The following is a 14,941-nucleotide window of genomic DNA, read 5'->3' on the forward strand; positions in this document are numbered from 1 at the left end:
TCAAATTGACTATGCACATTATGCTCACTACAAGTTCGAAAGTTTGAGTACCACACACTACTAGAGTGCTCAACTTTTGGTCACATCCAAACTTGCTTCTCTCACATTTTCAGCCAGGAGTTAGACCTACACACTTTCCTCTCCCTGCCACAGTGTGCGCTCTCCATTGTGACTCTCATCACCACAATTTTGAAGCATCAAGAGTCACTCATCAACCATACACATAGTACATCACATGTAACTTTGGTCCCATACGTCATATTTGACCTCCAAGGACGATAAATAAAATCTATCTACCTCTTGTTAAGTATGGAGCCTGATTTACCCCTTGTTATTTTTAGTACTAAAAACACACATTTGTAAGGCCCCCGTTATGAGGAGAAACCATTGTACGTGAAGAAAAATCACTCGCAAAAAAAACAAAAATTCGCGTCGGAATATTCTTTTTTTCCGAAATATTATGGCCGGACGATGGTCGAAAAGTGGTCAAAAAATGGTCGGTCGGTTGGTTGGCCGGTGGTCGGAAGTCAATGGCCGGTGGCCGGTGGCCAATTTCAAGGCGGACTCGTCTTCTCAAGGGTGGCCACACATGGGCTCATTGGACTTGGACTTTGGACATGGACTTGTCTACACAAGGCCGGCTACACACCTACTCTCGATGTCATACAAGCAATAACAATAAAACCTTAGTTATGCATGGTTGACTATATGCATAAACCTGCTCTCAAGACCTTGTATAAACCCACACAGTGGCAATGCATAAACTTGACAAGGGGCTTGCTCACAGCCCAACACAAACTCTTGTAGCAAGAACAAGACCAAGAAGGCCACGATCGTCCGCACACAAACAAGACCGGTTGTATATACATGCTACAATGACTAATATATATCTCAAAATGCCTACATGGCTGATGCACAACACTACCATATAGACATAGAATTTATATGTCTAACAAGCCTCCTCTTGTCTGATCCTGTAATAATGGCGGACGCAAAGGCCCTACACATTCATCACATAATTGTGTATACTTGATGCATAGAACTTTTCGTAGATTCTTCCATCATCAAGCTTCATTGTGAAATGCCGTTCACTTCCTTCAAGTGACACATCATAGTCACGCGTGATGATAGAACCTTTGGTTGAGTTGTTGCCATCCCATAACTGCACCAAGTGGTCAATGATTTGAGCAATAAAGATGCAGCCAAATGCTTTTGAGATAAAGGCAACAAAGCATGGCATGTATGATGACATATTATGCAAGATTGATCAACAAGAAGAGTATTACTACACATGAGGACAATAAATACGCCGCCATTTTTTGAAGCACACATGATTTCACGCTCACTGGTGTTTGTGCTTCAGCAAACCTGTGAGTCTCCTCGTCTTGTTTCGTTGGGGACTACCATCGAGTGCATCCAAAAAAGGATCAATGATACTTGACAGCCTGCCATGCCCAAGCCATGTTTGTGTGATGTGGGCTTGAATTTTTTTAATTCTACCTCTACATGGCATGCTCGCCTTCTTTGGCTCATGGAGATTTTTCAAGTTCTCCATAGAGATCTGCAGTTGTCCAAGAGCTACAGCCTTTTGCACCAATGTCCACGTGGACAAATTATTCGAAAGCTGCTGCAAGATATCCCTAAACTCGTCAATACAAGAAACTATCTCCGTATCAATCCTATCCATATCTTGCTCAAAGCTATGCATGTCAACACCCAATTATGCGCCATCACAATCACTCTCTACTTCTACAGTCTGAGGACATTCTTGCATCCCATTGTTTGTAGGAAGTTCAACCATTGCATGCAAACTATCCTTTACAATAGGCAAAATTGCATGTAGCATAAGAAAATGGCTTTGTAGTATTAGGCGCACTCCGTATAGATGCTTGCATTGGAAGGACCAAACTAGGCAATCACAATAGGAGGACTGTAAACTCACATGATACCAAGTGTCCAAAGACATGCTCTGAATCTTAAATAGAAATATAGATTCGTTCACCACCATAAGAGTAGATGGATTAGACTCATATCATTGAAATAACTTCTCCCCACCAGCTAGTGCTTTCGCACTCTTTCTTGAGCCATACACAAAAAAACATTATTGACATATACACACAATGAACTTGTTTAGGGAAAGTAGCTGATATGAGAAAAATGCACGCGGAATGATCAATGCTCAGCTATTGCTTCTGCTTGAATAACTCCAATAGAGTTCCTCACATCCAGGTTCCACTCCTTGCATCACCAACAAGTGCATGCAATAGGTCAAGCACCGACTTGTTTATCCTTGCATCCAGCAATGTGTACTTGATATACTACCATAATATCTCCACCAGATTCGTAGTGTCCACATTGCCATCACTACAAGAGGTTGTGTGCTCTTGTGACGCTGTTAACGACGGAAATACATTGAGTTTTTATAACCCTCAGCGTCACTAAGACCATCGCTAACAGCGTCGATATGGGAACGTCGCTATTAGTGTCACTATATGCGTCGCTATAATTGTTGCTATATAGCGATGCCTATAGCAACGATTATAGCAACGTTTGCACGCTATCTATAGCGACGTTCATGCGACGCCCGAGAGGAAAATTTTTTGGTGATGCCTTGCCACCCATCAACCATATTGAATGTTTCATTAATTGATTCACCTTTGAAAAAAAGTACAAAGGTAGATTAGACCCAAAATAGTCACCCACAAGACAATATAACTATTAACTCCATCATCCATAGTACGTATTGTTTGAAAAATAAAGATATGCAAAATAAAGATACAGAACTGACAAGCGTGAATTGATGAAAGTAAATCAATGACAATTGTACACATCATAGGAAAATCACTTGATTGTTAAACTTTGCAAATGTAATAGTTACAACACCATTGTCATTATTGAAAAAATATACATGGTTTTCAAAAAGACGTATAAAAGTCGTCTCATGATACATAAGGTATGACAAAAAGAAACTAATGCTATCTAGCTACGGCTAGACTGACGTCGTCTAATCAGACGTCTCATCGCGTCCAAGCGGCATATCTATCGGATTCTGCAAAAAAAAACAATAAGACAGCTTTTTGTAAGTATAAACATATAGCGACGTTTATAAAACAATACAACAAATAGAAAAGAGTAAACCCTAATACTAACCATGCCGCTACAAGAACTCAGAATGTCCATCAGGACGTTTAAGCCCTTCCTACCTGCGTACTCGCGCTCGTACAGTGTGGGATCACGTCCTGTCATCGACCACTATCAAAACATACAAAGAATCCATTATGTTAGAATTTAAAAACCCATAAACCCTAAACTATCAAACATAAAGAGCAATGCGAAAACACTTACAAAATCGGCCTCAAATGATGCCCACCCGCCGCTCCCCAAGTGGTGCGAGCTCCCTGCCTCTACTCGCACTCTGGCTACCTCCTTTTGTTGCTTCCACTTGTCGGGATTCTCGCGTGCTACTTTCTTTGCATTCTTCCAATCTTATTTGGCCAGCCAATCTGGTCTATTCCACCCATGCTTGATTGCTTTTTGCACTTCGGAACGCTTGTGCTTGCAGCATTCGTGCATTTGAACCTTCATCACGTCTTCATTGAAGCGCTCATCCCGTGTTGGAACGGGAAACTCGTCATGAAGCATGCTGATGACTCTGTCTTTGTAATCATTCAGTACTTCACTCCAGGTGTTTTGTATGTAGTGTCTAAACACCTAAGAGCAAAGACCGCGCATGCGCGAAATCACCTTCTTGCCTTCATCATCCAAGATGATTCCGCCGCTGAAGTCGACGGAGTAAGGCAAGCCCTCTCGCCGCTAACGCATGAACCTGGGTGTCCCGGCAGGGGTCTCTAGCGGCGTGTCGACGGGGGTACAGATGTCCGGTGTCTCCACTGGAGTCTGATCCCCAAAGCAAGGAGTGTCCACTGGAGTGACTCTTGGAGGAGTAGCTAGTGGTGTGTAGCCGCTAGGAACGGCAGTCAACCGCACAAAACCTGGTGTCGATGGCGATGTTGTGGCTGGTGGCGGGACGGGCAAAGAAGGGGAGGGTAAAGAGCCTCGTCGAACAGGAAGCGGTGTCGAAGCATCGGCGGCGGCATCCCCACAACAACCACCACCGCCACCACTAGAGCGCCGGTGCCTAGACGAGTGTGAACATCGTCTCGTCGACACCAAAGTTTCAGAGCGTGTTGAATGCTCCGAAACAAAGGGAGATGCGGATGGAGTAGGAACGCACGATGGTGCACCAGAGCGATGATGCTCCACGTACCACTGTCTCTGTTGGGGTGACAAAGAAGAAAGAAACTCCTCATCATCCATACCTGCATTAAACACACGAACATTTAAACTTAATATTGAATGAATGGAGTAGAAAACATGGACAAGTAGATAGAGAGAGAGAGAGAGAGAGAGATAGATAGATAGATAGATAGTTCTATTATCATCCTGGGAGGTCAAATATGTCCTATGGGACCAAATGAACATATCACGTGGTGTGAGTGGAGTTCATAAGTGACTCTCTATGCTCAAAAATGGTTGAAATGAGCGTCGCAATAGAGAGTCCACATCGTGGTTGGGAGAGGAAGGTATGTAGGGAGAGATCATGGCTGAATATATGGGGAAAAGAGGACCTAATGTGGTCAAAAGCTGAGCACTCAAGTAGTGTGTGGTACTCACTCTCTCGCACTTGACGAGGGCATAAGGTGCAAAGTCGATGACACTCCTCGCCAGTGCCCCAACGTCCTGTCTCGCAGCGTAGAGAATGGGAGCTAAGACGAATGGAGGCAATGGTGCGGATCGCACTCAACGGGATGGGCTCAAGGATATAGGAATGGGTTCGGTTACCTCGTTCCGAGAAGAAGAGAGATTTGTAGTTTGGGGCAACGTGTGTGGTGTAATGGCTGAAGCGAGAACCTCCGGATTTTCCCCAAGCCATGATACATTGGCGTTGTAAGAAGGCCTCATTAACTTGGGAGTCGATCGACGCATCCTTGACCAAGTGACATGCATCCCATCTTCCAAATCATTTCTTGATATCAAGCATCCACCCGGAACTTAGTATTTTGCTCTTTCATGTCTTTTGAACCATTTGACTTGCTTCATATGCGATTCTAGGAAGTCGATGCAAAGGGCTACGTTGTGTCTTACGCATGTACTCCACAACCCTTTGCATGCCCAAGACCTCAATGGGAAGCAATCCGGACTCAAGAAGTAAGAGCATGTAGGATGTTTGTGTCTTGACTTGGAGAAAGTTGGTGAGAAAACGCTTTTGGACATTCTCAAACTCTTTCCAAGTAGACTTCCCGATGCTTCCATCCCACACCTCCACTCCATAAAGAAGCACCGGTGTCACCAATGTGTCAAAGAGGTACTTTTTGAGAGCCCAACACTTGATCTCTCCTGCATTGCACATGTTCTCAAATGCATAATAGGCCCTCTTTCCGGCTTCCAAGCGACGCATTGCACAATCCTTCCATTTATGATTGGATGGAACCTCAAGGCCAAGGTACTTGAAGTGATCTACCACTTCAAGTTTCTCATTGTTGTATACAATGCATGGATTTTCATCATTGAGGGTCTTTACAAGCATAACCTTGGTTTTGGATCCATTCACGATCAGCCCGCTATGTAGGCAAAAGCGTTCCAAGAGAGAGGGGGGGGGGGGGGGGGGGATGGATTCCTGTGTAGAGAGTTTTCGTTGAATGAGGGTGAATTTGTAAAAGCGCAAAATCAAAAGAGCGTTATACAACATGGAAGGTACTTAGAGAGCAAGAGTTTTTACAAAACGGAGCAAAATTGTTCAAATACAATATTATGGCTTTAAGAGATCTCTCTCTCATCCTCGCATATCTCAGCATAACATCCTATATCTATATAGAGCTCTCCACTTAAACAGATATCCTCCGTTTCATTTTTTAGATCCTCTGCATGCACCCCATAGAGAGTAGCAGCTTGATGTTCGTTTGGCACCACCTCAACGGCTTCTGACTGAGCATCTTCTACGATCTCCTCCATTGATGCCGCTGTGATTGGCACATCGTAGCCTTCATACATCCGTGCACTACGAGGGGCTACCTCTATGACGTACCACCAGTTTGATGCAGACTTTGTACGATGAAATATCACCTGTCAGAGCCACATAACTTACATGTTAACTATTTACATACTTACTTGTTCACAATGCTCAGGTAGTACGAAAGTGTCTCTTAGGTCAATCCATTTCTTAGTTGAATCCACCTCAAGAAAACCAGACTCTCCTCTACGCACAGTAGCGTTGTGATCCTCCATGATTATCTTGAACCATTGCACGTCGAACAAGTCGTCAAAAAATCCTCTATAATCGATCCTCAAAATCTCTTGTAGCGTGTCGAAGTAAGTGAGTTCCGCCACCACAGGATCTGCATCAGAGAACCGATGTCGACTAGGCTGTTCAAATTTTGCCATGATTCCACAATCTTGAGTAAAACGCTTTTTGTCGATCCGTTCCACCCTAAAATTTCGACCTTTACACCATGATGCTGTGTATGACTTATACTACAACGAAAAAAGATTATGAGTGGCCGTTCAAACATCTAGAAAGTCACTAGTCGTACATTGCAAACTTACCTTGGTCACGCAACCCCGAGAGTACTCCCACTCTTCCTCAGTCACTTCTTCACTGCACTATTGTGCACTTTTCAATTGGTTGTGCAACCATCTTAAGCTCATGAATGTTGGTAGGCTCTCTAGACCCGTTGAATAGTGCATCGGTGGTCGTTTTCCCCGTCTCCACTCGATTCGTGCCCTTTGTCACTCTTGCTTTGCATCCTCAAATTATGAAATCCACTTTTGCATCACTGGATTGTGAAGCATGCAAAATCCGTTGATTTTAGCCTCTAGATCTTCCGTCATCTTCTTCTCAACACCGAGATTGCACATGACAATCCGTCTAGCCACTCTCAGATGTACACCAGGGACTCTAATACCAGCCAACCTTCTGCCATGCTACCCTCCGGACGTGCCTTCTGACGCACATATCCCTTGAGCGTTTTCATGAAACGTTCTAAAAAGAACATCCATCTGGAATGTACTGTGCCAGCTATTTCCACCTCATCAACTATGTGAACAAGAAGATGCACCTGAATGGTTAGCATGATAGTAGGAAAATGTTTCTCAAACATGCACACAACCTCCGCAGTGTTTAGTTTGGCGAATGGTATGGAGTCTACGTTGATCTCCTTTTGTGAGATCCATTGCACCAACTTCTCAAGTTTGTAGATTATGTTACGGACGTCAAGAGACAAACATCCCTCAATGGAAACCGGTATAATAAACTGCAAAACACGTGCAACAATGATATTAAAGTCCACACACGAATTTGTTACACAATTCCCACTATGATATATTCCACTATGAACATACCTGAAACATTTTATGCCAGTCGTGTGACTTCAAACCGGTAAGCTTTCCTTCTTTAGTAAAACACGTTCGGAGCGAGTGCATTACGCCAGTGAGGGTCCGCAAAGATCGAATGGTCTCTTTTACTTTGCGTTCTTGGGCTCCTGTGAAAATCCATGGTGCTTAAGGCAGTTTTATCGATCCATCGGACGTTGTTTGCGGCCAATATTGCTCCATACGATCCACATTTCTAAGGTCAACCCTTGCTCCCAAAGTATCTTTCTTGCCGGTCAGATGGTCCCATAGTAGATTACCCACATTCTTGAATATGTGCATTGGATCGAGCAAGTGATTGATCATGAGTCGGGTCCAGTATGGTAACTCGTACCATAGAGATAGTCTCTTCATCCCTGGGGGCAATCCGTCATCACACATCTCCTTCTGCTCTAACCATGCTTGTGCAGACATCCGCGATGGCTCTCTTCCCAAAAAGCCATCGCGTAACACATGATTCTCTGGAAGATACACTTGATGAACTTCGTAGATTTGCTTCTTCAATGAGGGCGCCCTACGTGCATTCAGTCTAGGTCCACATGTGACACATGCTCTGTATCCCCTTGTTTGAAGCCCTGCATGTATACACATGATAATAGATTAGCTTGAGAAAAACCAAGATTTACAGTGTTTGAGTGAGGAGTGTAAATCACTTGAGCATTCTGTTAGTCTGGGATAGTCATGCATGGTCCACATTAGAATGCCTCTGATCAAAGTATTCCATCGACCTGTGTGTCGGCTCATATCCACCACTTCTATGCCAATCCACAATTGTTGTAGCTCTTCCAATAGTGGACGAAGATACACATCCATATTCTTCACTTTATATCGCCCCGGCACAATCAAGCTTAGCCATAGGTGTCCCTTCTTCGTAGTCAACCACGGGGGAATGTTGTAGTTGATGATGACAACGGGCCATACATTGTAAGATGCTAATCTTTGACCAAATGGATTTACGGCATCCATAGCCAGGCCTATTTCAAGCTTCCTTCGCAAAATCCGACCATGTTCCATCTATATGTTTCCAGGCTGTGCAATCTACAGGAATCCGTAGCACACCATCCAAAGATTTATTCTACTCATGCCATGATGCTAGGGCAGCCATGGACTTACATTCGAAGAAATGCTTGATGCAAGGAAGCAGAGAAAAATGTCGCAAAACCTTTTGCGGAATTTTTGTTCCATGGAGATCTACTCGATATCTCTTAGAACCACATTTTGAATACTTCTCCATATCTATGTATTCCCCTCTGAATAGAATGCAGTCATTAGGACAAGCGTGCATCGAATTATAATCCATCCCCAAGTTTCACAAAATCTTTCTTACTTCCTCTCAGAAATCTGGTATCACATTATCAGCTGGTAGTATGTGCTCTTTGAGAAATCTACACAACATAAAAATACGGTACAATTGTGTAAAAATCTATCAGATCAATATACATTTAGAGTTTTATTAAAGTAAACTAATTGTAATAAATCACCTAAAAAGCGCTGTGACGCTAGTGTCACTCCAACCAAACTTTGCTTGCATGTTGAGAAGAACCAAGAGTGCTTTCAATCTAAACACACGTGCTCCATTATACAATGGCGTATCGGCTTCACTTTTCATATCATCATAGATAAGCCTTTCTGAATCCATGATCGTCTCGATCATTTCATCAATCTCGGGCTCAAACATTGCCTCGTTGGGAATGTGGTCTGCATGATCATCCCCCGAGCTGTCAGAGGCTACATCTTGTGGCCTCACATATGATGCTTGAACAAAGCGCCTGCGAACACGTCTATTGGGTTGCAAGATTACTGCCTGTTGGCCAGCGTCAGAGTCCGACAAGTGATAATTGGCAACAACTCGATCTATAATAGATGGATCAAACTCGCCAAATTCGTGAACGTGCTACAAAGAAACGCATCTTGTCCGTCGCACAACATGCTTGCATTGATTACAAGGACATAAGATCCTTATTGAGAGATAGGTGTTTCGGTTGGACGGCCCCACATCCTCGTCACTACTCATAATGAGGGTAAAAATATTATAACATAGACAACAAATTTAATCTTCTATTGACATTCTTCGTCTTTTATCTCTCTCTCTCTCTCTCTCTCTCTCTTTGTTCACACTATAAACTACCTCACATTCTCTAGTCATGTCCAATCCCCGCACACCTCGGTCTAGCGGTCCACGGAGATCAGAACCACCAGGTTATAATCTCGTCTTTATTGGTCAATGCCTATATTTGTGGGTACAAGAAATCTACACATCCACATCTACATGATAGTGCATGTAGTGGACAAAACCCGTTTGCCTCTTCTCTAGCTGTAGCATTTCACAGCATCTTAACATCTTTTCACAGTAGATCTTTTCACCATTCCTCTAACTCTATTTTTTTTACCGTAATCTCAAAGGTAGACTCTAATATAAAAACTCAATCCAAAATCTCATCTTAAATCTAACCTAATTGAACATGTGGTGATTCGCTCCATTGAAGGGTAAAAGACATACCAATGGGGCTACTAGTTGTGTAGATGTGAATGGGCCTCACATATACAAATACTTCAATGCAAGAGTTTAATACTCTCACCTCTCCACCCCGTCAATCCATGACCCAGGTGATGGGACAAAATCCTCCTCGAAGCTCGCCTAGCTGCCACTCCCCAGGTGATGGGATAATCCCGTCTTGATGCAAACTCTTGCTGCGTCACTTTGCTACCACCACCTGTCTGGATTGGTCATCCTCTCCTCCCTGATCCAAGCATCTCCTCATCCAAGGATCTCCTGATCCAAGCGTCTCCTCATCCAAGCATCATCAAATGTATTAGGGATGAGAGGACGACCAATCTAGACAGGCGGTGGCAGCAAAGTGACGCAGCAAGATTTTGCATCAAGACTGGATTATCCCCGATGCAGTGTCGCAATAAGATAATCCTTAGCGGCTTTATCATGATCCCTCCAAGAGACCATGACAGATTACAGTGTGTCAAAAAACCTGTTTACACAACTATTTTATGCGTCCCATCACTTGCTTCCCCTCAGGGGTCATAATGGTCTCATCAGACATACGATTGATGAGGTAGGCGTATCACTTTGGCATGTCCCTCCCGTGAACTATAGCAACCATGTCCGATGAATGCTCATCATCCAGGCCTCTAGGTGACCCTTATGCAGTGTTCCGGTCACTCCTAAGCATCTCTGACGCAGTAGCCGAGACACCACTCTCAAACGCATAGGCAGTCTAATCCTTCGGTGTACTCAAAATAAACCTAAATCTAATCTAATCTCTTAAATAAACCTAAATCTAATCAAACATAAATCTAAATCTAATCTTATCTTAAATGATAAAAAGACGAAAATGGTATAACCTTTCTATCACCCAAGTGTGGTAGATTGGTTATGCCATTTCCCTCTTCAATAACAGGTAAATAACGTAAATAAACTTAAATCTAATCTAATATAACGTAAATCTAAATCTAACGTAAATAAACCTAAATCTAATCTAATATAACGTAAATAAACTTAAATCTAATCAAGCGTAAATCTAACTAAAAATAAACCTAAATCTAATCTAATTTAACTTAAATAAACCTAAATCTAATCTAACGTAAGTTTACATCTAACCTAATCTTTAATGTCTTTGGTATAACCTTTCTATCATCCAAGTGTGGTAGATTGGTTATGCCATTTCCCTCTTGAATAACAGGTCTTGAGTTCAACTCCTCGTCGGCTAGATCTTTAAGGTCTCTTGAATTAGTTTCCTACGACGTTAAATTAAACTCTCTTCTTCTCATATGTGTGTGTGCGTGGGTTTGTGTGCAACCCAATAAAAGGAGAAAAAAGGTATAACTTTTCTATCACCCAAGTGTGATGGATTGGTTATGCCATTTCCCTCATGGATAACAGGTCTTGAGTTCAACTCCTCGTCGACTAGATCTTTAAGGTCTCTTGGGATAGTTTCCTACGATGTTAAGACTCTCTTCTTCCTCTTCTTCTTCTTCTTCTTCTTCTTCTCTCTCTCTCTCTCTCTCTCTCTCTCTCTCTCTCTCTCTCTTTTCCTCTCTCAATGTGTGTGTGCATTCTTTTTTTATGCATGTGTGTGCGCGTTTTTGGTTTATGCATGCTCTCTCTCTCTCTCTCTCTCTCTCTCTCTCTCTCTCTCTCTCTCTCTCTCTCTCTCTCTCTCTCTCTCTCTCTCCTCTCACAATGTGTGTGTGCGTTCTTTGTTTATGCATGTGTGTGCATTTTTTGTTTATGCATGTGCTCTCTCTCTCTCTCTCTCTCTCTCTCTCTCTCTCTCTCTCTCTCTCTCTCTCTCAAACACAATGTGTGTGTGTGTGTGTGTGAGAGAGAGAGAGAGAGGGAGAGAGAAACAGGGGAAGGGAACATGAGAGTGAGGAGAGGGAAGGAGCATACCTGGCTCTCCTTCCTCTCCTTGTGTGTGTGTGTGTGTGTGTGTGTGTGTGCGTGGAGAAGAAAGAGAGAGAGAGGGAGAGCGCGCGTTACCTTCGCTTGCTTGAGCGCGCGCCGAAAACTTAGATCTGAGGTCTGAGTTTTCAGGCGCTCTCGGTTATTTTTTTACCCCTGATGGCGTCACTATGAGCGTCGCTAAGTTACTTATAATTTAGCGACGCCTATAGCAACTCCGTGGGTTTTCACATTTGAGTGTCGCACTGCGAGTGTCGCTAATATTAAGTACCTCTTGTAGTGCATGGGAAAATAAGCGCCCAAACTTTGGCCAATGCTCACGTCATATACATGACTTTGAGCACCATCCGTTGGATACATAATGCTGAATATTTGCATGCTCGAAGTAGTCCAATAGGATTTTTTGAAAGAGAGCTTCAAAATCATCCTCACACTTTGACTGCATAAGGTTTGAGATCGTAGAATATACTTGATCTTGCAAGTTTTTGGCAGTTGGGGCAAAAGATTCTCTAGCCAAGCCTTCTTGGCATGAAACCAGCAAAGCAAGACATGACATGCAACTTGCACTAGACACCCTCTGTTTTCTTGACCCCAATAAGCATCATCGTCTCTAATAGCTCTCAATATAGCATTCAGCTCTTGAGGGAACTTACCTATTAGAATTGCATTCAATCGAATGCTACCCATCCTTGAGAATATAATGTGGATGGTCAATTCAAGGGCAATGCTCTCCCGACATGTCCTAGGGTCACATGTGCACATCATCAACCACACAGATAATCTGACTCCTACTTGATTAGGCAAAACAACTGCATATAATGGCAACCCATACACATTTTTCTTGAATGTGATGTCGACAGTCCATGCGTTATATTGTGAAAAGAAAATACACATCTCCAGCATCCAACTATCTTGAATGATGATAACAAATGGCTTATGGATGTCTTGCAACTCATTTGGATTGTATGGCTGGACATATGCAACCTTTCAAAAGTACAACAAGCATCTACATAAGGATGCAAGGACAACATATAAAAGTGAAAATGAAACTATTGATGTAAAAGAGGCTACCTTCCCATCAGCTTGTAACTTCAAAACCTCCATATACATCCTCAACCAATCATTTTCTGATGCTCAACCTAAAAAAATATATCTTAGGTCAAGAAAATATTGTATAGGTTGAGAGCATAAGCAATGAAAAGTACTACCTTGAAGTCGTAAGCTATATGCGAGCAGTTGGACCTCCTTTGGGATCATGAAGGATAAAAAAGTCACGCGATTTACTGGAAGCACTTGTTGCATCATGTGGAAAGTTTTTTTTTGAGACAGACATTTTGGCAACGTGGCAAAATGTACCAACATCAAAGTAATCTTCCATGCAATAGTGAGGCACTTGTGGATGAGCCGGTAGATAATATAAGTCAAGCCGAGAGCCAGGAACATGGAAGAGATGCATCGCATGGAGAGCAATAGTGACTTCATTGACTTCTCTTTGAATTTCACTCGTGCCTTAAAAGAACAACCACACTTCTTTGTTTTTCTCTCTCTATGCTTGTCTTCTCGACGATGCCTTCTTGTACCACGACGATGACAAACGTAGATGTCCTCTACCTTACCAAAACTTACTTGGATTCATATTATCTTGACTAGTCTCACCTTATGCTTAATTTAAGTGCAATACTCTCTAGCACATCATTCACGTGGACTTTACCTATTACAATTTTCTCATTTGGTCATTATTATCAGTGTAATGGAAATGGCCTATGAACTTTGAGAATAGCGGAATTAAAAGAATTCGAGTGAGCATTTTTGTGAGATTACTTTGAGAACATAGAGGGTGAACTTAATTGATGGTAGTAACATAAACATAGTACTTGATTAACTTGGCATGAACAATACTTTTGCAAGAGAGAGAGTATTAGAGAACATGACAATAGTTGAGGACCGGATTTACTTGGAGCCAGTCCGCCCTCCAAAAGGCATTTGTATTATAGATTCTCCCATCAAGAGAGACTTGATACAATACAATCTTTGTGTTCCTTGTGACCTAGGTGACGCAATGAAGATGGACAGCTTCATTCATCACAAGCATACCATAAACTTTGCAAAAAACATTAACTATCCCAAGCCTCAGTCTCAAGGCCTCAAACACCTTCGAGCGTGGAGAGAGCTAGCGGGGAATGAGGGTAGGGAAGAGGAAGAAGAATCATCCATAGGAGAAAGAAATAGCTCCTCACTTATCATCACTCTTCTTGCTTAGCATAGCATAATAGCATAGTAATGAAGATGAAGAAAATGGAAAGCTTAAGCATTGAAGCATAGCTCTTGGTTGGATTTGCATTCCATAGCCAAGAGTGTTGGTGTAGGTTCTCCACTTCTGAACAAGCTTGGAGAAGGAGATGGAGCTATTGCACTTTGCACTTCACACAATCAGAGAATGTGTGTGTATGTGTGGGAGAGTATACCCCCCTCTCATGCTTGGTACACATCTCTCTCTCCCTCTCTCTCTCTCTCTAGTAATATTTAATTATATCAATTGGGACATGTGTCCTCTTTTTCCTCTTTGAGAGAAAGAACTTAATATCTATTTTTATGCATCTAATTCTCATTGGACCCCTTTAAAGCCTATCCAATAGGATTCAAGCACTTCATGAGAGCCACATGCGGAGAATTTTTTTTTGAGATCCCCAACATGCCGACACCAAAGTGGGATGGGATCCTTGACAAGTCTCTAGGCCTTAAAAAAATGAGAGTCTCTAAACAAGAAAAATCCAAGGAATAGACCTTTACCATTGACTATGGCATGGGTCTATACCCCTAGAAGAAAACCTAGTCCTTTCTCGCAGTGAAGATGGGACAACATATTAAAAGTCTAAAACTATTTTGGTCCCATAACTTCCACAAATTGGGCTAAGGTATCCTGAACCAACACTTTTTTCCCCCTAACAGATGTGAGGGCACAGCCGCTGGTGAACTCCACTTCCAATTGGAGAAGTTTGCTAAATACCTTTTAGTGTGCGGGAATGGATAGCTGACTAATCAGGTCCACCCGTCCATGATTGACAACCTTAGTCAATCTCCACTTACCACCCCCGC

The 14,941-nt window shown here is 42.6% G+C and overlaps 1 pseudogene; it reads right to left on the reverse strand.

The window, feature by feature from the left end:
* Positions 1–1,000: 1,000 nt before the first annotated feature.
* LOC147457095 (uncharacterized) overlaps positions 1,001–14,941 on the reverse strand; it is a 41,260-nt pseudogene continuing 27,319 nt past the window's right edge.

The sequence above is a fragment of the Adiantum capillus-veneris genome, chromosome 5 (genome assembly GCF_014529385.1).
Source record: "Adiantum capillus-veneris isolate H3 chromosome 5, ASM1452938v2, whole genome shotgun sequence".
In the NCBI taxonomy this organism is placed as follows: domain Eukaryota; kingdom Viridiplantae; phylum Streptophyta; class Polypodiopsida; order Polypodiales; family Pteridaceae; genus Adiantum; species Adiantum capillus-veneris.